This window comes from Papaver somniferum, unplaced genomic scaffold, assembly GCF_003573695.1.
Source record: "Papaver somniferum cultivar HN1 unplaced genomic scaffold, ASM357369v1 unplaced-scaffold_19, whole genome shotgun sequence".
NCBI classification, from domain to species: domain Eukaryota; kingdom Viridiplantae; phylum Streptophyta; class Magnoliopsida; order Ranunculales; family Papaveraceae; genus Papaver; species Papaver somniferum.
In genome coordinates this window covers 9832157-9855571 of record NW_020628818.1, presented here as the reverse complement: position 1 = coordinate 9855571, position 23415 = coordinate 9832157, and the positions used below count along the sequence as shown (strand labels likewise).

General features: G+C 36.4%; 3 non-coding genes and 1 pseudogene across 3 annotated transcripts; 3 read left to right on the top strand and 1 right to left on the bottom strand.

The window, feature by feature from the left end:
* Positions 1-274: 274 nt before the first annotated feature.
* On the bottom strand, positions 275-931 carry LOC113338332 (annotated as a pseudogene).
* A 21520-nt stretch (positions 932-22451) lies between these two features.
* Positions 22452-22535, top strand: LOC113339137. The gene has a single exon (XR_003354967.1). It is a non-coding gene; the product is annotated as a small nucleolar RNA Z199 (small nucleolar RNA).
* Positions 22536-22781: 246 nt separating this feature from the next.
* On the top strand, positions 22782-22873 carry LOC113339144. Its single transcript, XR_003354974.1, has one exon. It is a non-coding gene; the product is annotated as a small nucleolar RNA R44/J54/Z268 family (small nucleolar RNA).
* A 124-nt stretch (positions 22874-22997) lies between these two features.
* LOC113339143 lies at positions 22998-23069 on the top strand. Its single transcript, XR_003354973.1, has one exon. It is a non-coding gene; the product is annotated as a small nucleolar RNA Z267 (small nucleolar RNA).
* The last annotated feature ends 346 nt before the right edge of the window (positions 23070-23415 follow it).

Here is a 23415-nt window from a genome sequence, read left to right as displayed (position 1 = left end):
ATGTTGCATTGAAGAGCTAAAAGAATCCTTACAGATATTCAGATTACAAAAAAAAAAAGAAAAAAAAACAAACAAACAAACTGGATGGCAACAATGAGCAGTACAAACAAAAATCAAAATATTAAAGATTACTAGGAGATTGACTGCTTCAAGAAAGCATCCTTGAATACACCAAGCTTTCTATTGCAACTGCCTACAACCTTTGATTTTGATGCTGACAATTTCCCCCAAAGTAGTCTTCCAATACCTTCAATTTACTCTTTTAAGTGTTTGCAAGATGCATATAACTGATAAAAACCCTCAATTTACAGAAACAGTCAGACCTAGAAATCATCTAGTGAACCGCTTTGCTGAATTGTCTGAGAAGTGGGTAGATATTCTCAAACGCAGTGGATGCCTCACCTTTATTCTTAGCCCCTGTAATAACTATTTTCCCTGACACAAAGATAAGCATTGTAACCTTTGGCTTCTTCATCCTGTATACCATACCCGGGAATAATTCAGGTTCATATTTAGAAAATCTGGCACCATTAGAATATTGAAAGGCCTCGAGCCTGATAACAAAATTGACATCGCAGAATGTAACAATGTTCTGAATCTTGAAAACCTTGAATTTTGCAGGAAACCCTAGTTTCTGTACAATGCGAGCATACTTTCTTGCTGCTAATTTTGATTGTTCTTCAGTTTTGGCACCAGTACAAACAACTTTTCCACTGTCAAATATCAAACCAGTTGTCTTGGGGTCTTTTAATCTCATAATAACTGCGGAAAATCGCCTGGGATTGTACTCTGCATTGCGTGCTTTCAAAGCTATTTCTTTAAGATCCAATTTGCAATCCAAGTCGACGGTTGACACAATATTCTGAATTCTGGGAACAAGTCCTGAAGGATGATTGTTGTGATCGATCAATTCCATATCTTGATCCGCCATGCCAATTACAAAGCTAAAAACAGAAGAAGATGGCATATTTATAGACTATCTTCGTTCCAGTATTTAGAAGTTTAGGCTCTATTTCTATATTTGAGCACGCGGTTCTTACGGGTTATGGGATATCACTAATCAGTGAGAAGTCATAGGATAGTGTATAGCTTTCGCTTTGGCTCGATGTGTTTCAGTTTCACGAGCGTCTTTGGATACACATCCACGGGTAACTTTTTGATTTCTAGAAGTCAAAAAAATAATTTTTGTTAAAGGGAGAGCAAAAAGAGATTCGAGGAGAGCGAAAATCGTAGCCAACTCACTGGATAAACCGGGTTATATAGAAATCAACGAGTCGGACGAAATTATCCTTTCTAGTAGCACGAAATTTTCACATACTCGTCGTCCAGTCATAATCAAACCTACTCCTACCTCGTCTTCTACTTTTCTGTAACCCGAATTATCGTTACAGAGACTTAAACTTCCATTAATGGTGGTGAAGTTTTCTCTTGCTAATTAAATCCACATTAGCCTGTACAACAATTGAATAAATTGTGTAGTAGATGGAGAAATCTACATATTATCACCAACAGAAGCGAGATCATAATCTAAATATTTAAGGCAAAGAGGACAAAATGTTACAACGATTGATTCTAACGTACGGATCCATTCAATCAAGATGGAAGTGTTGTCTGTTCATCTTACCATAGATAATAACAGTGTTTCTTTTAGTTTTTTAGAATGATAACATTGATGATTGATGGATTTTCATTACCTATGAAATTGATACAGATTTTTGGTGAACACACCTCTTAAGTATCGTAACTTAACATTTTTGATTTAATGTACAATGTATTTTATCTTGGAGTTGAGAAGACGATGCAAGAGGTTAGGTTTTATTTGATGTTAAACGTGTGTGAAAAATTTGTGTGATCACGAAGGGTAATTATGTCTGACTCGGACATTTATATTAAATCGAGCCTAGTTAATGAGTCAACAACGATTTTTGCTCTCCTCGGATCTGTTTTTGCTCTCCCTTTAACAAAAATCAAAAAAATAAGAAGCTAATTTGGGTGTAAAATTGTAAAACGACTTCTGAAAGCAAAAAAATCATTTTTTTTATGAAGCAAAATATCTTTACTTCTGATTTCTGCTTATGGAATCCAAACGTGCTAAGCTGACTTTCGGGTTCTCAATTTTAAATTTCTACGTATTTTTCAACCAATCTGCATCGTTTGTCCTTTAAGTGAGCACTAATCCTTGACAATTTTACCTTTTCTACCCCAAATGGCAGAAACCAACAAAGAAAAGGGAACAGACACAAAAACCAGGTAATAAGCTACCACAGTCCAAAATAGCAATGTTGGAAGATTTTGGTAGGAAGATGAACACCAAAACAGATTTGTTGTACTTTTGGCTTTAATGCTATTTTGGACAATAATTCAATCTTCCTGAATAAGATGCGCGGGTACAAATAGGTTACACAATTATTGACTTTGGGATACGACGGATCCTTTCAATAACATTATCAAATTCAAGATTTATGATTTATACGACCTTGATTCGACAAAAAACACACTGCACAGAAAATCTGATAATGCAAGAAAATGAGGAATTGAGAGAGAAGAGAAAGAATTGGTTTTTAGTTTTTTTTTAATTGAGTTCCTGACAACTCTCAATCCTAGATACTTATAGGAATTGAGGCGTCCATGCGATATCAATTGATATCAGGTCAACAAGTGTGAAGTTAAAAGAGTCAGCTCAATTGTGTCTATTGGGATTTGGGGTTTAAAATGCAGATGAATTTCGATATCTAAAATGCACACAATTCGAAAAGGCGTGATTGGTTGGACTTTGGATGAGTGTCAACCACAGTTGACCTGGTCAACATCCTTTGAGCGGGTGAGTAGCCTCACACCCCACCTTAGTAAACGTATTTTTGCCCCTTTTTCCCTGTATAAGATTTGGGATACTATTCTCAAAAGATTGACATTGGTCAAATATCATTGATCGGGTCCTCTCTCACAACAAAACTACAGAGGATCAAAGCACACGGTCGTCCAATTTTGCAAAAGAAAAAAAAAAAAAAACATTGTCAAACTCCTTGAACATAAGAGCCCACAAAAATAAAAAATACTCACTTGAACAATCTGATAATCTGTGTTGAATTATGGATTTTTTCATGAAAACTCGAGGATTACTGTCTCCTTACATTAAATTCCAAAGTTCAATCTTTAGCAACTTAACATCTTAAAGAAAAATAAACAAATACGTAGTAGTGTATATGTATTGTTCCAAATTTGTTCACTAAAAATAAATAATCGAACAACCTTGATAGTTGGACTATTATTGTCGCCTACTCATATAACCACCTGTTTATAATGAATTCCATACCGTATGTGCAATCAATCTAAATCTTAGATCCAACAATGTTAAAAACATATTGGAAATCATGTAGATTCCACACGAAAGCTATGGTCCATATATAAGAGAAAGAAATCAACTTCCTTTTTGTTTGTTTTATTATATATAAGTCATGGTCCATCACATCAGCAACTATTCACCGACGTTATTATTTTTTGGAACATGTTAAATATTACAATATCGATAAATACAACATCAAAAATCAAAGAGAACTGTAATAATAAATACTCATGATAAAGTTTCCTTTCTATACTTATTTTCCAAAGCACTAACTAGACTTTTTCCAGATGATATTATATATGAGAATTACGCGACGAAAAAATAGTTTCGAACAATTTTCACCAATCAAAAATCTATAAAATTTTAGTCGGTTTAAAGGTAATAACACTTTACGGTCAAAGACTCAAAGTACTTTACGGTCAAAGACTCAAAGTTTATGCCCTTGATTTTCGATCAAGAGATTTAATTGGTTTAGATCATAAAAATCGATAAACCATGTATCGCATCTAAGATGTAATCTTTAATTATCTCTCATGGTAGTACGGTGCATGTGTTGCTAATGTGTGATAAACTAAAATCTAAAAAACACTAATCAATAAGTAATTAGATAAGTAATAAAAAGCTAATCTTATTTATTAGATTAACGTATCATACAAAGATAAAAACTTTTTATTTATATGTTAATATACGAGTGAGAAATAAATAAAATATATATGTAATGACAAGCAACCATTAATTACTAGCTATTGGACATATACTATTGTCCTGAGCTACAAGACGAAGAAAACAATGTTAAAGTGGTGGTGTAAGTGGGATGAAAATCCACCATATATTTAATTTATAATCAATTATTCAAGAATTACATGTTGTTCTAACCGCAACATAATCAATACATATTTACATGCCCTTAGGTTTAGTGATAACCAAAACAATATCTAAGAATTTGGGTAAACACATATTTTGAAAAAATTTACGTGCAAACCCTAATTACTAATTTCATATATGCATAAGCATAATTTATTTATTTTTGTTTAGATTTTATTCGATTATATTTTACTTTTTTATTACTTTATTTTATTTTACCATTTTTTTTATTTGTAGTTGCGGGATTTAAATTTCAATTTCAATCAATCTATAAGTACATTTGATGCGCACATACGAGGCCTATGGTCAGACGAAATACCAGAAGCTAAAGAACTTGTATGTCATTGTGTAATTGCAGGTTATGCACCTAATGGTGATCCTAAGATTGCTACATATATAAAAAAAAATAATGGCCAAGTAATAACAATAAATGATATAGTAAAAAGGTAGATAATTGATGAGTCTATTAAAGAAGAAACCAACTATGAGATAAATAAACTTTTAACAGATAAATTAAATTATGAAATTGATGTTGAGAAGGTAGGATTACGGTTGGATAAATATATCCAAAAGACTGGAGCCGGCTGGTTTTATAAGAAACCTAGTCATGATGATAATATTATTGGAGGAAAATCTACGGGTATGCTATTATTTTATTTGAGGACACGCGGTTCTTGCGGGCTAAGTATGGGATAGCCCTAAGCCTTTTCAGTTATAGTGCGTAGGTTTCACCTTTCGCAGAAGAAGATGAAGATAATTTAGAAGCTATAGTTTGTGATTCTGTGTTGTGAGCAAAGGGCTCGAGCAAGTATATTTATAGACTATCTGAGAAAAACGTTCCACTATTTAGAAGTTTGGGCGCCTTCTACATTGTGAAGTCCCTATTTTATTGGCCACATGGATTTTTGTTTTTTTTCCTAAAATTTCATCTCCAACAAGAAGTTTAAAAGAGGAGTCCTGTTAATAGGAGGGAAAGAACAGATTTGAGGAGGAAAAGAAATTCGACAAGTTGTGGTCAATGCATGGTCAAAGTTAAAATGGTGAAAAGTATCTTATTTTTTTCTAAAATACCAAATCTATCCTTGTTATCATCTTCAATTTTGAAACCTACATGCAGTAACGAACATCAAAGTTAACTTAAACTTTCATTTGGTTGATTTTGTTAGCATGTACTACTAATTTTAAGACTATAAGGAGATGCCAGTTTTCTTTCCATCAGTTCTTACCTCTTTATATATACACATCAACAAAGCATGGATGGACCAAACCTTCCTTCATTAATATAATCAACCGTTTTCGATCAAGAATTTCACTGCTTCCTTCCTCCTTTAAATGTTCATATTGTTGTCCTCTTCTTTCCAAGCACAGTAGCACACGATGGGAGTTCACGAGGAACTGCAACAAGGTATCATGATTCTAAGTCAATTAGAGCATGATTTACTTCCAAAATAAAAATTACCCATACGCGGTTCTGAAATCGACTACACGACTTCTCGATTTTAAATTCTTTCCATACTGTTAGGTTGAGGTAATTGAAAAATTAGGGTTCATAACAAAACGCTAGGGGTTTAATTAATTTTAGGTTTCTTTGATCGTTAGTGAAAATAGGATGTTATATACATTTTAATACTTTATAAAACAGTCAATCCCTACTCTAATATTTTGACTCTCTCCTTTTAATCCTTCCCTCCTCAAATCCATTATTTTCCTCCTATTAACAGGACTCTTAAAAGAGGATGTGAGGATTATGTGGCAAGCGGTTATATTCACATCCTCTAGCTCATCCTTTTTTTTCAGAGGTTAACTTAGAGGATGTAGAGAACCTAGTCAGTATCATCTATGGCAACAATTATAGAATCTAATAACGAATTTTGAATCAATGGTTTAAAATATTCTCATCCAAAGTAAAGATAAGTATGGTTGGAGATGTTTTTTATTTAACTTCTTGTATAAAGGAGATTTGAATCTCACATCCATGAAAAAGAACTTCCACCCAGCTTTCACCTTTTGCTTGAGGTGTTTCCAGAGCCGATCCTGAGTCTAGAAGGTCCCTGTGCGAACTTGATCATATGGCCTCTAGGGCGATTTTTTTTCCTGATAACCTTGAAGCAACGATACACAAAGATTAAATATATAAGGAGTTCTTGGTTAATATTCACGGAAAAGACCAACAAAAATGCACGAAAAACTCAAAAGATTTAGTGATTATTGCAATGAGGATTTAACCAATTTCCCCTTGCATCGTTGTTTGAGGGTGAAAACAGTTTTTGCTGATTTCGATAATTTCAAGTGCGTGGGTGAGAGACGAGTCTAAACCCTAAACAATGTACTGCAAGGAAGTACTTTGATCCGAGAGATCAATCTGTACAAATCCGGCCTAAACCAAGAAATGGTCGTTCCAGACTTGCTTCGGTCACAAAGTGAAAGAGAAGGGTTGGTCTAGGGAGGGAAGCGAAGAGAGTGTTGAGACCAGAATAGTTGATTCGGGAAGAGTAGTTGTTTGACGACTTGTATCAGAAAGTGGAAAGCTAACAGAAGGGAAAGCTAACAACTGATTTCTGAGTGTCGTATTCTCCTGACCAAAACTTGTGTTTGGTGGAAATGGGTGAGACCTATTTATACAAGTCGCAACGAAACGTACCCTGGTCTCGTAAGAAGTGGAAACAGTTGAGTAAATGGAAGAAAATGGTAACGGGTAACGCCTGGAATTGATGTTTCCATAATGAGGGAAACGTTTCACCATTACTTCTTATATTTACTAACCGCCTCACCTTTATGACACTTTCCTGTAACGGGCTTAGTGTACGCCACACGCTGTAAACCGCCAGACCAATACCCTAATGAGCATCCCCCAGTTTATGACATGTTTTGATGTCTCGAGTATTTTCATGGAAAACGTGTAGCATGTTGCTATGTGGGGCGTGGCCAAAGGATTTGGCGTTTGTAGCCAAGTTGGTGTCGTGAACAAAGAATAGACATCGTAGCCAGGTTGGTGTCGTGACCAGAGATTTAGCATCGCATCCAGGTTGGTGCCGTGATCAAGAGTTAGCATCGCAGCCAAGACATTGCCACGACTCGTTTGTTGGCAGGTTTGTACGGATGAGATCTGCATCTCAGGAGGAAGGGTAGCTGTAGATTGTTGCAACCCTTTGTTTGGCAACCAGCGGCATGGTTGTAGCGCTTGCATGCTCTTGGCACGGCCAAATTATGGTTTTAGCGTCGTGACCAAGAGATTTCCATAAATCGTTTGGTGCCAAGTTTGTATGGCTGAGATTTATATCTCAGGAGGAAGGGTGGTCGTTGATTGTTGCAACCCTTCGTTTGCAGCCAGTGGCATGGTTTAGGCCCGGCCGAGCTAGGATTTTGGCGTTGTTTAGGTGCGGCCAAAACTAGGATTTTGGCTTAGTTTAGGTGCAGCCAAAATTAGTGCTTGGCATTGGTCCAAAAGTGGCCATGCGTTTGATGACAAGCTTGTACGGTTGATATTTGCATCTCAGGAGGAAGGGCGGTCGTTGATTGTTGCAACCCTTCATTTGGCAGCCAGTGGCATGTGGTAGGGCCGGCATGGCTTTGGCATGTTTTAGGGGCGGCCAAAATTAGGGTTTTGTCATAAACCGTGATGTTTGGCCTTGGGCCGGGAGTTGTCATGTGTTAGGTAGCGAACTTGTACGGCTGAGATCTGCATCTCAAATGGAAGGGTAGCTGTTGATTGTTGCAACCCTTCGTTTGGAAACCAGCGGAATGGTGGTAGGGCCGCATGGATTTGGCATGTTTTTAGGCGAGGCCAAAATTAGGGTTTTGGCATAAACCGTGATGTTTGGCCTTGGACCGAAAGTTGCCAGGCGTTAGGTGGGGAACTTGTACGGATGATATCTGCATCTCAGATGGAAGGGTAGTTGTTGATTGTTGCAACCCTTCGTTTGGCATCCAGCGGCATGGTGGTAGGGCCGCATGGATTTGGCATGTTTTAGGCGCGGCCAAAATTAGGGTTTTGGCTTAAACCATGATATTTGGCCTTGGGCCGGAAGTTGCCATGCGTTAGGTGGCGAACTTGTACGGCTGAGATCAACATCTCAGATGGAAGGATAGCCGTTGATTGTTGCAACCTTTCTTTTGGCAGCCAGCGGCATGGTGGTAGGGCCTCATGGATTTGTCATGTTTTAGGCGCGGCCAAAATTAGGGTTTTGGCATAAACCGTGATGTTTGGCCTTGGGCCGGAAGTTGCCAGGCGTTAGGTGGCGAACTTGTACAGTTGAGATCTGTATCTCATATGGAAGGGTAGTCGTTGATTGTTGCAACCCTTCGTTTGGCAGCCAGCGGCATGGTGGTAGGGCCGCATGGATTTGTCATGTTTTTAGGCGCGGCCAAAATTAGGGTTTTGGCATAAACTGTGATGTTTGGCCTTGGGACGGAAGTTGCCATGCATTAAGTGGCGAACTTGTACGGCTAAGATCTGCATCTCAGATGGAAGGGTAGACGTTGATTGTTGCAACCCTTCGTTTGGCAGCCAGAGGCATGGTGGTAGGGCCGCATGGCTTTGGCATGTTTTTAAGCGCGGCCAAAATTAGGGTTTTAGCATAAACCGTGATGTTTGGCCTTGGGACGGAAGTTTCCATACGTTAGGTGGCGAACTTGTACGGCTGAGATCTGCATCTCAGATGGAAGGGTAGCCGTTCATTGTTGCAACCCTTCGTTTGGCAGCCAGCGGCATGGTGGTAGGGCCGCATGGCTTTGGCATGCTTTAGGCGCTGCCAAAATTAGGGATTTGGCATAAACCGTGATGTTTGGCCTTAGGCCAGAAGTTGCCAGGTATTAGGTGGAGAACTTGTACGGCTGAGATCTGCATCTCAGATGGAAGGGTAGCCGTTGATTGTTGCAACTCTTGATTTGGCATCCAGCGACATGGTGGTAGGGCCTCATGGCTTTGGCACAGTGGTGCGGCTGGCACGGTTGGCATGCCTTGGCGCAGAGATGTGGCTGGTATGGCATGCCTTTGGTACAGTGGTGCATCTGGTATGGTTGGCATGCCTTAGCGTGGCGATGGGGCTGTCATGGCATACCTTTGGCACTGTGGTCCGGCTGGCATGGTTGGCATGCCTTGGCGCGGAGTTGTGGCTGGCATGATATGCCATTGGCACCGTGGTGCGGTTGGCATGGTTGGCATGCCTTGGCGCGGAGATGTGGCTGTCATGGTATGCCATTAGCACTGTGGTGCAGCTGACATGATTGGCATGCCTTGGCGCGGAGATGTGGCTGGCATGGTATGCCATTGGCACTGTGGTGCGGCTGGCATGGTTGGCGTGCCTTGGCGCGGAGATGTGGCTGTCATGGTATGCCATTGGCACCGTGGTGCGGCTGGCATGGTTGGCATTCCTTGGCGTGGAGATGTGGCTGGCATGGTATTCCATTAGCCCTGTGATGCGGCTGGCATGGTTGGCATGCCTTGGCGCGGAGATGTGGCTGGCATGGTTGGCATGCCTTGGTGCGAAGATGTTGCTGGCATGGTATTCCATTGGCACTGTGGTGCATCTGGCATGGTTTGCATGCCTTGGCGCGGAGATGAGGCTGGCATGGTATGTCATTGTGGTGCGGCTGGCATGGTTGGCATGCCTTGGCGCGGAGATGTGTCTGACATGGTATGCCATTATGGTGAGGCTGGCATGGTTGGCATGCCTTGGCGCGAAGATGTGGCTGGCATGGTATGCCATTGGCACCGTGGTGCGGCTGGCATGCCTTGGCGAGGAGATGTGGCTGGCATAGCATGCCATTGGCACGTTTGTCTAGCATGCGTGGATGGCATGTGTAGAGATGATGCCAGTCAGTACCGAGGGCTCTGCCATGGAGCATGGCATATACGTAAAAAAAGGTACCCCGGTAATTTTACACATACATGTTGAAAGGTTCAATAAATGTGCTAGTGGCGACATTATTACTTCAGTGTGACATCACTGTTTGACTAAGGTTTTACGATTTTAACCTTAAGCTAAAAACCACCATCAACAAGCGTATGACCCATATGTAGAATTTAAATCGTGAATTATAACTCAATTTTTCATTTCCAGAATTGAAATATATTAAATCAATTTCTCTCACTGCGTGGATTCTTCATAATATCAAGAAAGTGTTGCAAGATTGATATTTTTAATGTGTTTTTGAATTGGTGAAGTTTCAAATGTGTCGGTATATTAAGATAGTATAGTAGTTATGATACACAAAATGCATGGATTCTTCGTAATATTAAGAAATGTTGTCAGATTGATATTTGTTAATGTGTTTTTGAACTGATAGAGTTTCAAATGTCCTAGTATACTAAGATAGTGTAATATTTATGATACACAAAATATTGGTTAACATTAGAAATTTAACCTTTTAGAAAATTTTCGAGTTTATATAGATGGATGAAATAATGAAAAGAAAAAATAAAAATAAAATTAGGATATTGTTTGATAATTCCGTCCAGAATAGGTCATTACAATATATACGAAGTAGAACATGAACAACTGGACGTAAGCTCAAAAGATCATATATGTCTCGGATGATTGTTACAATCGATCAATTCCATATCTTGATCCTCTATGCCAATTAAAAATCTAATTATGTTAAACTATTGGATTGATTTCTATACTGAGAAGATGAATGCCTATAAAACAGAAGAAGATGGAGATGATGTTGAAGCTAGGGTTTGTGATTTTGTTTTGTGAGCAAACAAGGAAACTAAAGTACTTGAGCAAGTATAATATTTATAGACTATCTAAGATGACGCGTTCCAGTATTTAGAAGTTTAGGCAGGAACTTTCTATATTTGAGCACGTGCGGTTCTTGCGAGCTAGGTATGGAATAGCCCTAAACCTATTCGAGTATAGTGCGTAGATTTCACCGTGTTTCACTAAGCTGCTTTTCGGGTTCTCATTTTTTAACTTTCTATTTTTCAACCAATTCGGATCGCCTGTCTCTAAGTGATCCTTGACAGCTTCTTCTTTTATGCCACCCAAATGACAGAAACCATACAAAGAAAAGGGAAAAGAAACAAAGACTAAGTAAAAAGCTGCTATAGTCCAAAAAATAATGTTGCAAGATGGGTGGGAAGATGAAACATTAAAACAGATTTATTGTGCTTCTAACACTCTAATATAGGTTATTACAGACAATAACTCAATCTTTCTCAATAATATTTGTGAGAAGAAGAGAGCAAAAAAAAATTTCTAACTCCGAAAGAAAAAAAGAAAAACTCTAGCCTTCATCAATCTCTTGCTCAAATTTAGTCCTTTTTGGACCAGATCTGAGCAAGATTTCTTTTCTTTTTTAGGTTTCAGTCATTAAGTAATAAAATAAAACATTTTTATATTGTTTATGTCGTATGGCAAAAAAAAATTACCTTTTGGGGCGGTTTTTCTTCGCCATTTTGGACGATTTGTCTTTTCGCTTTGCTGGCGATTTCTTCAAATCTTTATGAATGGATTGTGGCTTGATAATCTTGATTCAAAAACATCAATCATTCATCATGGTATCTCTTTGAATATTTATTCAATCGAAGAAATTTAGGGCATCCGGGTTCGTTTGATTATACAAGATTACTGACAAAGTACTCCTTTCTTTTAAGAGCATCTCTTATCAAAAAAGAAAAATATCAAATTAAATGGTCAAAATTGATTTAGGATAATACAATCATTCTTCCCTACTACATAAACAAAAATTGGGTATCTTTACGATTTATAGCTCTTTCTTTTTGTGATATACTTGTAATTGGTATATTTAATTGTATTAGGGGCATAATTATCTTATATTTTGATGTTTTTGTTATTCTTGTAAGCAATCATGTAATCAATATTTTGACCTGAATGAATTGAAATATGTTGATTGACCAAAAAAGAAAAAGGAAAAGAAAAAAAAGGTTTGTGAATACGAATAGGTTGCACAATTACAAACTTTCGGTACAATGAATCCCTTCAACAACGTCATCAAATTCAAGGTTTGCATGACCTTGATTCGACCGAGAACATATTTTACAAAAAATCTGATAATGTGATGGGTCGGAGAACCGACTTTGTTTTGCCGCAAGTGCACGGTGTCCAAATTTTAGACAATATAAAATGTGGTTTGTTCCCACGAGGAGTGTAAACTACTTCTAACTAATACAACTAATTTTCTAATCAATATAAATTCAAGAGGATGATTTCTGAAATTTATACTAACAAAAATAAAATGCAAACTAAGCTATTAAGGAGTCGAGCGATATGAGAAATGGTTAAGGATCCGGGAATTCGTTGCAAGTTATGATTACTTGTGTTCTTTTGCAAGAGTCTCGATACTACTCTGAAAATACGAGGGTACCCAAATATACCTCAATCTAAAACTTTTCCACCTATTAGTCATTTTTCCGAAAGTGATTGTCTATGGACTGAGTCGAGACAATACAACAATTCTGTATATGCACTTTGTGTGATCGTCTATGGATACGAGATCGGGACAATACAACAAACAAAGTGTGATTACTTGATACTAGGTTCAGACTTAACCAAATATTATAGGATTGTCTATCAAGTAATAAGGAATTAACATTTGTGTAATTTACTTTAAATTATAATAACAATTATAATTGTGGAAAACAAAAGTAAATGACACAGCAAGATTTTGTTAACGAAGAAAACGCAAATGCAGAAAAACCCCAGGGACCTTTACAGAATTGAATACTCTCAGAATTAAGCCGTTATACAAAATCTAAACCAACTTTGTACAGTTGAGACCAAGCAACTAAACATACAGTTTACCTAGTTCCCTCAGTATCCCTGCGCCTCCAACTTGCAATAAGTCACACACTTGGAACAATTCCTTTGGTTCGTATTCCAAACAGTAAAGGAACAACAAATTTGTTCGGTAACAACTCTTTTCAAACAACGTGATATGAGTTTGACAAAAGGCTCTTCCGCTTATCTCAATAAACTCCTTTGTCGGGTTAAAAGATCAATCTAACTAACAACTACCAAAGTAATTGAGATTAGACTATTGCAATAAATAATAGGATCTGATCAAGATACTAAATACTGATGCCGCTCTACACAACTAATCAATCCAACATACCACAAGGATAAACCGATTATAGTTGGATCCCCAGCCGATCAAGTTTTGTACACACCAAAGATTATGAACCCAATAAAAAATATTTTTATCTTCAAATCTTCTTTGATCTTCAATAAAAACCTGCGTACAAACAACTTGAATCTCTTGTGATCAATCACACACAGAACAGAGTCTGTTAACGTTGGATTATCACAAGATGTCTTTAGATCTACAAACAGTCGACACTTCGATCTAGTTTGAGTGAATCTTATATCATGAGATAAAATTCTCAAGCATAAACAAAATAGGTGCAATCAAAGTTCAACAACCGTTAGTCAATTAATCGAAAACTAATAATAAGCTGCAATTATCTAGTTTCCCACCAACGGTACTCGTAGAGCTTCTCAATCCCAAAGAAGTCTTTAAAATGAGAGGTCGTAAGTGATTTTGCCTAATTAGGGTACTTTCCTCTCTGAATAGACGACTCCACCAGTAACAACACAACTAGGTAGTTTTAATGGCTATGTCCAAGTATTTATAGACAAAGGAAGTTTTGACACCAAGGAATTTCCAAAACCGAATATTCTCAAAGATATGCAATAAACCCCCAAATGGTTTTCATAATTCCTGGAAATGCTTTGTCCAAGTAATGACCGAAATCTCACTAGAAAATATCTAATTAGTAAATGCACATTACTAATTTTTATTCTCCAGAGATATGCATTTAATTGCTGGAAATTAAAAGCATATAAAACTAAAAACCTTAATTGAAAGATTCTCAATTTATTTCGATATGTGATTCTCCTTTAGTTATTAAGGAATAATTTTGAATAATAATAGGTAAGAATTACCGCACATGTTCAAAGTATGTCGACATCTTATTCTTTTTTTAATCCTTTTTCATATTTAAAATCTTAGAACCGATTTGCTACACTTTCAAACAAGTTTAGAATTGGTTCATCTGACTTCCAAGAACTATGTGATTCATTATCATATCAAATCAGCAATCATGGGTTTAACGGTTCTACCAAAAAAGTATCGGTTCTACCTCTATGTGGGTACTAGGACCGGTCACACTAGTTACCAAAAGTTGGTTGACTAGGTACTAGGATCGGTTACCACATATTTATGGTACTTACTTGTGATCGGTTGCATAAGTCATAGGATCGGTTCCCCAATTCCTAAAATTTGTTGCACCTCTTACAAGGATCGATTCCACATGTTTGTAATCGGTTGCACCTCTTACTAGGATCATTTTCCAATATCTAGAGTTGGTCATACCAATTACAACGTATCGATTATACCATCTTAAGAGATTACTTTAGATTGGTTTCATTGATAAAAGTCATACCAATACAAAAATCAGGCCTTGTGAATAGTTTTACCAAGATACATAAACAAGTTTATGAGCGGTTATATTAAACACACATATTAGTAATTCCGTATATTTGCAATGAATAACCATACCAATAAGCCTAGCGATTTCCATTTCGATTCATAAAACAAGTTCATGAATTTACTTCCTTTAAACGAATGTAAAACATTGTTTTCTAGGACGAAATCTTCACTCATACCCATACATAATCACAATAGCATTCAAATGATTATGTCGATGTCTTATATACAAAGTTTAGAGGATAAGCAATAAAATTTGTATTGTATTATTTAATACTATGTATAACTAGAGTATAATCATTCAAACATCTTCGCAGTTATGTTTTCAATATGCACGACTTGAAAGATGCGTTAGAGAATGAAACAGTTTAAGTCAAATATTACTAACCTCAAGAGGAAGGATGATGTCGTCGTTGTAGCTCCATACTTCTTCAAATTCTTCAAGTCTTCACGTAATACTTGTAAGTCTCATATATTAATACTTTCAAGCTAACCTATACGAAGTTGACTCTAGTATTTAATCAAGCGACTCTTTAAATGAGTTTTGGTTCACTAAAATATGACAACCAAACTTGACATACCAACGCCTGGTGCGTTCAACCGAGCTATGCTCTAACACACTGTCTTCTCGATTCTATCCTGAACCATGTCTCTGGAGTACTGCATATCCAAGCTGACTGGTCCTCCTAAAAGATTTACTCCAATAGCAGGTTTTCCAATGGCAGTAGGAAAGTTTCCTGGTGTGTTTCTTCTAGGATCGTAGGAGGGCCAAAAATTCTCAGTCTTGGTGATGTTCAGATGTAGACCTCTCCGTGGGCCATCTTGTTGAATGATTTTGAGAGCCTTGGCGACCTCCAATGTATCTCCTGCGATGGTACCGTCGTCCAAGTACTATGCTTGCAAGGCTGGCGAGCATTCAACGACAATCTTCTCATCAATGAGATATAAATCCAAGGAAAATAACAGGGGACCAATGGGATCTCCCTGTTGTACTCCTTGGTCAGATGAAAGGGTTGTATCATTGTAATAGAGTCGTGTCGGTTTTGAGTAACAAAACTCGATCCAACGGGAAATGCATGGACAGTGAGCTCTAGATTCTCTAATAAGAGTAGGACTGTCAACTAGGTTAAATGAATTAGAGAAGTCTACGAGAAATATCGTCATGGTATTGTCAGCGCCTTTCAACTCCAAAAGCTTGTTAGCTGAGTGCAATATTCCTTTGCCTCCACAAGGTATACCAACTTCGAACTGGTATGTACCCAAATAAGATGATATATCCTTAGAGACCGCAATAGATGCAAGTTTGGAACACAACCGTCGCCATATAGTTCCTACAGCTATGGGTTTTATCCCTCCACCAGGTTTAAGTAAGGGGTTCAGTGGTGCACTTGCGATAAATTAGCCAAGAATAGGTGGGCACTACCTACGAGCCATAAGTTAACTACCCCTATGATAGATTGCAGAAGTTTATCTTCCACCGTGGCCGTTTCCCCACTCATCTCATCTAAGAGATATTGTGCTCGAAGACCGTCTCGTCCACTTGATGTTACTTTAGGGAAACTTTATCTCTCTTCCTTTCCTTGTTTGATCGAACTTCCATATCCTTGTTCTTGCATATTTTTGATGTTTCTTTGAGCACTATTACTAAATACACCCATGCATTTTATGTAGGGATTACTTGGGGGTGCCCTTAATTCTCGAAAGGTGAATATTCATTACTATTCCATGGAATTCAGCTGAGAAAAGCCAAGGATCGGACTCATCGGAGTAAGTGAAATTAGGGTTTAATTATAGGAATTCATCTGATGACTATATCACTAGATTCGATTAATTAGTCGCTTTATACTAGCATGCAATATATTTAGGAGCATCTATAATCGAATAAAATATGAGTCACAATCATCATATTAATTTCGAACATTATTCTGAGAAATTTCACATCACCAGAGATATATTATGAATTCATAAAGAAATGCTGAGACTTTCAGCTTCGATTATAAAATACATGGAATATTGAAAGCCTTGCCTCAAATACCCTAATATTGGCGTTATGTATTGTTACATCCTATGAGGTCAATGAACTATGTTTCACTTCTATTATAGAATGTGAAAACATGAGCCTCTTCTGCTTCTGATGACGATCAGAGCTGCACGATTTCCGATGTGATTTTATGAATATAGCCTTCGTCCAAAACCCACTGTCAACAATATTAATATCCTTGGAACTTATAAATTCTATCCTTGGAGCTGATAAATTAATAAGTTATTAATATAATGAAAATACCAAATTTAAAGTTCAACTTTACAAAAAAAAGTGTATTATGTGTGTGGATGCATATCTGTGATGTTAAAAAATAAATTAATAAGAAGAAAACACAATACAAACAGTGCAAAATTCCTCTAAGGGACTACGGAAAATTAGATATGGAGTCCAAACGTTATACAAATATCAAGCAAAAAAAAATATAATATATAAATATGAATAATAAAAAAAAATTAAATTCTTATTTAATAAGGCACCAAAATATAGGGTCATTACACTGATTATTAATTTATATATTAGTTGGGTCTTATTGCAAACTTCAAATTTTTATTATCTTATAAATTTAGCTGGGTTATTAATTTAGCACACTGGCCAAGTCGGGACCCGTAAAAATTATTATTTTAGCGAAGTTATTAGTTTATCGCGGATTAATTTGTTGAAGTTCTAGTGCATATTTTCAGTTCTTTCTATTTTATGATAACCGGAAGACAATCTATAATATAAAGGTTCCAATGGATGGTTAGGATATAACTAAATCATAATATTTGATAGGGATAAAAAGGTAATTGTAAATTGACTCTAATCAACAATACTTTTACTTTGTTAGTGGGCTCAGCCGGAATTGGTAACAATGATGGTAATTTAGAAAAAAAAATAATTAAAGTGATGGTATTTTAGTTTAGTGGTTATAAAATTGATAGTATTTTGAAGTATTTTCGTGAATCAAATATAACATATCATAAAATTGGTCCAACAATAACTCCTTTTGAAGCCATTTTCAGCTTTGTTCCATGGCACCTAAGAATGACCCAACTGCAATCAACAGAAAACAAAATTGCTCATCTGAATGTAAACAATTTAGTGATCAATGAAAAATAACTAAATTGACGAAATCCAATCAGTGAGCCAACAAAAAATTGTTGTGAGATAAAAATAAAAATTAACCAAGTTTGTTAACCAACCATTGAAATCGATTTTTGTTTGAGGGTATTGACTTCTACTTCTCAGATTGAAGACTACTAAGGTTGCACAGGAATTGGCCTATACCCAAAGAACCGGCTTGGACCGGGAATACTCGGACGGAAACCGGTGTATGGGGTATAGAGAACGAGAATGAAAGTGAAAACCGGTAGACGAGTGCAGGGAACGGTATTATCCCGTTTCTGTTATGTAAAACTTATGGAACAGAGGAATTATGGGTCTATGAATTGAAAATTGATGTGATTTCGGTATCTCTTTCTCTTACACCAAAGGATATGAATCATGTGATAAGTTGGAGAAACCAAAGTAGTTTACCTCTTTGTTCTGTTTGTATCTAGTTTACTTTGCTTCAATGATAGGAAAATCTGAGGTTGTATATTTCAGTTAAGAAAGCATGGATCATCTTGTGTAAGTGATAGGCAGTGCATAATGGCCTCCAAAGGGGAGATTTAATGGGCTTTCTTTATTTTTTTATCTCTTTGAATTAATTATAATTGTCTCATATATTTTGTTATCTGTTGATTTTGTTGAATACGCACAGAAGTGTGGATTTCATTGTGATTTTATGTTTGAACGTCATCTCTTAAATTGATTAATTGACTATAATGGTTGGAGTCTTGCACATCTTTTCAGTATCAATGGGTGAGATGATTACATAATTGTAATGGGTAAAAACCTGGTACCGGTCTTACATGTAGTCAGACATGGAAACCAGTCAATAGGAGGTACATATACTGGGTTCTTATAAGAAACTCGGACCGTACCGACCCGTGTGCATCCTTAAAGACTACATACTTCAATCAATCTAAATCTTCAAAGAACATCCCAAGAATCTCAAAATCTAGAAAATCATAGAACCGACAGCTTTAACGGTAATCTTTCATGAGATGATTATTTATTTAGATCTAGTTGGATATTTTTATTTTAAAAAAAATGGAGAGGAAAACAAAAGGAAAAAAATAAAATAAAAAATAATTGAATCTGTTCCAAAAAAATTCAGATCTACAACTCAAAAAATGAGTTGAGGGGTTTTATAAGAAGAATCAAGAGAAGAGATTGCTAGTGCGGTTACATATAGCAACATCAGGGGTTATTGATGTCTCTTTTTTCTTATGTTAGAGACGGAGGACGAAATAAGAAGAAGAAATAGAGATTGGAAATACGAGAGAAAGATGTATATATCTTCTCAATAATAAAATTTTCCATAGACACATCATTTTTTATCGGTCGCGGCACGGGTAGCAGATTGATGGATAAAATGGTAATTACTTCGCGACCAACTTGATCATTCAAAAGCCACCTGCCATCGAAGAGGGTCGGTTATGTAGGTTTAGCAATCTAGGTTTTTTCTGTGCTTTTTCTTATTTTGTAACCAACTTGATCATTCAAAAGCCAACTACCTTCGATGCGGGTCCTTTTTGTGGGTGGTAAAAACATCATTTTTCACTAATGTAAATATAGGATAACCAGTGTTCACATACCTTCGTTGATGAATTCCTCGCAAATATGTTCATTGTTTTTTCAGGGTTCGGTAAATTATGATACTCAACTACCATAATCATAGTCTGAGACTGACTTTATTAAACTATAAATGAAGATATATATTTTTTCTATAAAATTGACAACAACCCTGACATACCAAAACTTATGAGTTTGACCAAGCGATTCTCTAATAGTTTATTTTGGTTTTCCTGTTTTATCTTACCCAAAAGAGTTATAAATGAATTAAATGATGTTCTCATGAGATTTTTACGCTGATGATGAGTGTGGAAGGAGGCATATAAATGAACTTCCTAATTCTGTTTCATATTCAATTCTCCTTAATAGAAGTAATATGGGTCTGTTCCAGCCGAAGAGAGGCCCTGGGAAGGGGAACTCATGTCCCCTTACCTATACATCATCTGTGTTGAGGCTTTCTTGGCTTACATGAATTATTTGGAGGAATCTCAACTTTTGAATTGGATTAAATGTGCTAAGACGACCCCGACTATTAGTCATCAGTTATTCGCAGATGATAATCTTCTCTCCACCAATGCCACTATACCATATATTTCCATGCCATAAGAAATCGCATGCAATTTCATGTAAACCAAGTTGTCAGGAAATTAACTACAATAAATATGGCGTGATCTTCAGTGGGAAAGTTCACCCAAAGCATAAGTGAATCTTAACAATTTTTTTGAATATCTCTGACATGAGTCTTGGCGAGAAGTATTTGGGAGATCCAATAATTATATTAAATTCTAAGACTCAAACCCATATTTCTCTCTTAAGATTTGTGGAAAATAGAGTTGATGGGTGGCTATAACTCAATTTCTATCACAGGAAAGGAGGACCACCTTGGTGAAACATGTAGGACACGAAATGTCTTTGTATCAAATGGCTAATTTTTTAAATCCGAAAGGCTTATTCCATAAGATTGATACTCACCTTGATAAATATTGGTTGAGAGAAGATCCAAAATATAAAAAGAGAAAGTTGCACCTGATTTCCGTGGACAATATCTGTAAAACAAAGAAGGAAGAGGATTAGGCTTCCGAAAAAGTAAAATAAATAACTTAGCTATGTTTTCTAGGACTGTATGGAGATTTATTGAAAATCCAGATTCTCTCTTAGCAACATTGCTTAAAGAAAAATATTTTGAGAATAAGGATGTGCTTAACTCTAAAGCCCATGGTACTTCTTTTTGGGTATGGAAACGCCTCCACCAAACCATGAGCAAGATAAAACCCTTCATTGCTTGGGTGGTGAAGGAAGGAAACTTTATATACTCATGGTGTGACAACTGGATCCATGGTAAAATAATTGCCACACCAAGGGCCAATACTACGCCAGATAAGAAACTAAAAGTTAAATCCTGATTAATCAGGACTCTAGATCTTGGGATACATCAAAATTTAGTGTTTTGTTTGATTAATAGTCAAATGAATTGATTGAACAGAACCCCTTAAGTTTGGAATCCTCTAGTGATAGAAGAATCTAGACTACTTCTAAAGAGGTACATTTTTATACCAAAACTTCATTTACTACTCTTAGTTTAAGTGGTGATACTTTTAATGCATACCTATGGACGGATGTGTGGAAGCAATATATACCTGTAAGGATTCATCTTTTTATTTGTAAAGCTTTGAAAGACGCTCTGCCTGTAAAAGAAATTCCAACTCTCGCATACATATCTCTGAATTTCTTTTCCCTAAGTGCAAGATGAAGCCATAATCAATTACGCATTTACTTGTTACTTCCCAAAAGCTTAATAAAGTTTGGTTTGTGATCAATGTGAATACTCAACAGTTTCAGATTCATGCCTTTTATTGATGGATCAGATTTCGGATCCAACTCATCCCTTATAAAGCCTCTTCTGGGAGATCTGAAACTTTCCTCTTAGTCGCTTGCCTTTTATGGTCAATTTGGACTAGCATAAATGAGATGGTTCATAATAGCCAAACTGAAGAACCAACAATTATAATGACAAAATCTAAATCAATGATATTGACGTCCCATGGAGCTATTCCTGTCAGTCGAATCTCTATGATTGTTACAAACCATCAAGAATCTTCTCCCTGGGAGTCCCTTACAGAAAGTTGGATAACAATTAACACGAATGGAGCTTGAACTCAAATTCCAGCAATAGGGGAATGGGTTTAATTATCCGAGACTCTAATCACTCATTCATCCAAACTGAATCAACTAACTTGGTTTGTTTCTCCACAGTAAAAGCAGAAGTGCGAGCAATCAGAGAGGCGCTAAGGATAGATTTTTAAGGAAATATGAGAAGGTAGTTGTGGAACAGAGCAGCTACGATGTGGTCGGGCGACATTATAGAAGTATGCGGCCCCTTTTCTTCTTTTTTTTGCCACGTCTCGAAAATCTTTATCTTTTTTTTTTGCTTTTCAGGGGATGTATAGGGCGCTAGATTTATGGAAAATAAGTTTTGATGTTTTTTCGAGTAATAAAATTTGATAGTTTTTTAGTTAAAACTAACTTCTCATTAATGATGTGGCCCGACCATCGTATTATATTTCGTTGTGAAAAATGATGCACCTGGAATTATTGATTAGATTAACAAGATAAAATTTCTGAAGGATCATCATAGTCATCCCCTCTTTGAAGATATCAAAACCGTTAGTCTGAAATTTCAGTTTCTCTTTTTTGTTTATGATAAGCATTTGGCAAACAATGTAATCCATGAGCTTGTCCAGTGGGCTAAAACAAAAGCTAACCATATGGTATGGACTACCCAACCTGTATGGCTAGTGCCGGCCCTAAATCCCGATCATAAAAATAAAAAAGGGTGTATTTGACCCGGAGTGCGTTTACATCCTCAAACACACCCTTAGATAAGAAGCTGGCCGTTTCGAAAAGCAAACCCTAGTGAGCTGAGGTCCATAAGCGGCGCTTGTTAGGGTTTCTTCGCCCCTTTCAAACCTATAAATTAGTCATCTTCCCTAATTCCCTTCATATTTACTTTCTGCTCGAACTCAAAAAAAAAAAAGTCTTTTCTTTAGTTGTTTTTATCGTTGATTGTTGTTTGGGTTTAGACGGAAGAAGAATCCAAGTGATGAAAGAATAACTGCAACAATATGAATTGGAATTAAGATTCCGTGATTCTTAGTATTTAAGTCTCTGATGGTTCTTCCTTTTTTTTTTTTCATCTAAAACAATTTTATTCAATCTTAATTTTGTATGATTTTTTTTTCTTTAATCAAAATACGGTCTGAGGTTGAGATGATGAACAATATATTGGTCCGTGTTTCTGAACAAACAATGTCGATAAACCTTAACCACTTCTGATCTTCCTCAGATCTGATTTTTTTTTTATTTTTTTTTGAATACCAAGAACAATTGTTGCTGGATTTGATTAAGATTTTTTTTTTGAATTTTGCAAGTGATGATAAAACAGACAGGGACATCAGAAATCCTTTCAAGGATAATAATATGTTGACACGTCTTGGGAATCTCTCTGATGCATCTTCATAAAATTTCATACTGATGTTTAGCTTATTAGGGTTTACTTTGCATCTTCATAGAATTTCATAGGATGTTTAGTTGATTTTTAGCTTATTAGGGTTTACTTTATTTTGTTTTGTTCTTTGATTAGTGTCGATGATAGTATTAAATATACTATGAGTTAATAGCTATGAACACAACCTAAAACTGAGACACTAGTCATTGATTTTTCTTAGTTTTATTTTTGATTGAGCCTATTTATGATGTGATTGAGATAGAGGCAGTGCCAATGATGCATAATATACATGTAAATATCAGATTAAGTGATGATGATTTGTTTGTTAATTGTCACTACCGCTGAGGCATTTATGTTGATCTCAATCAAATCAATTAGGACTGTCTAGTATGTATGTAATCTGAAGCAGAGATGTATTGTAATCTGACTGTTTCATCTTGTATTCACCAAGGCAAAATTTCAGGATCAGTAGAAAATTGGCAGTGGGCATTTATTGTGTATCGCAGTGACACTTCCAGAAGGATGATTTTATGATTTTTTAAGTTCATG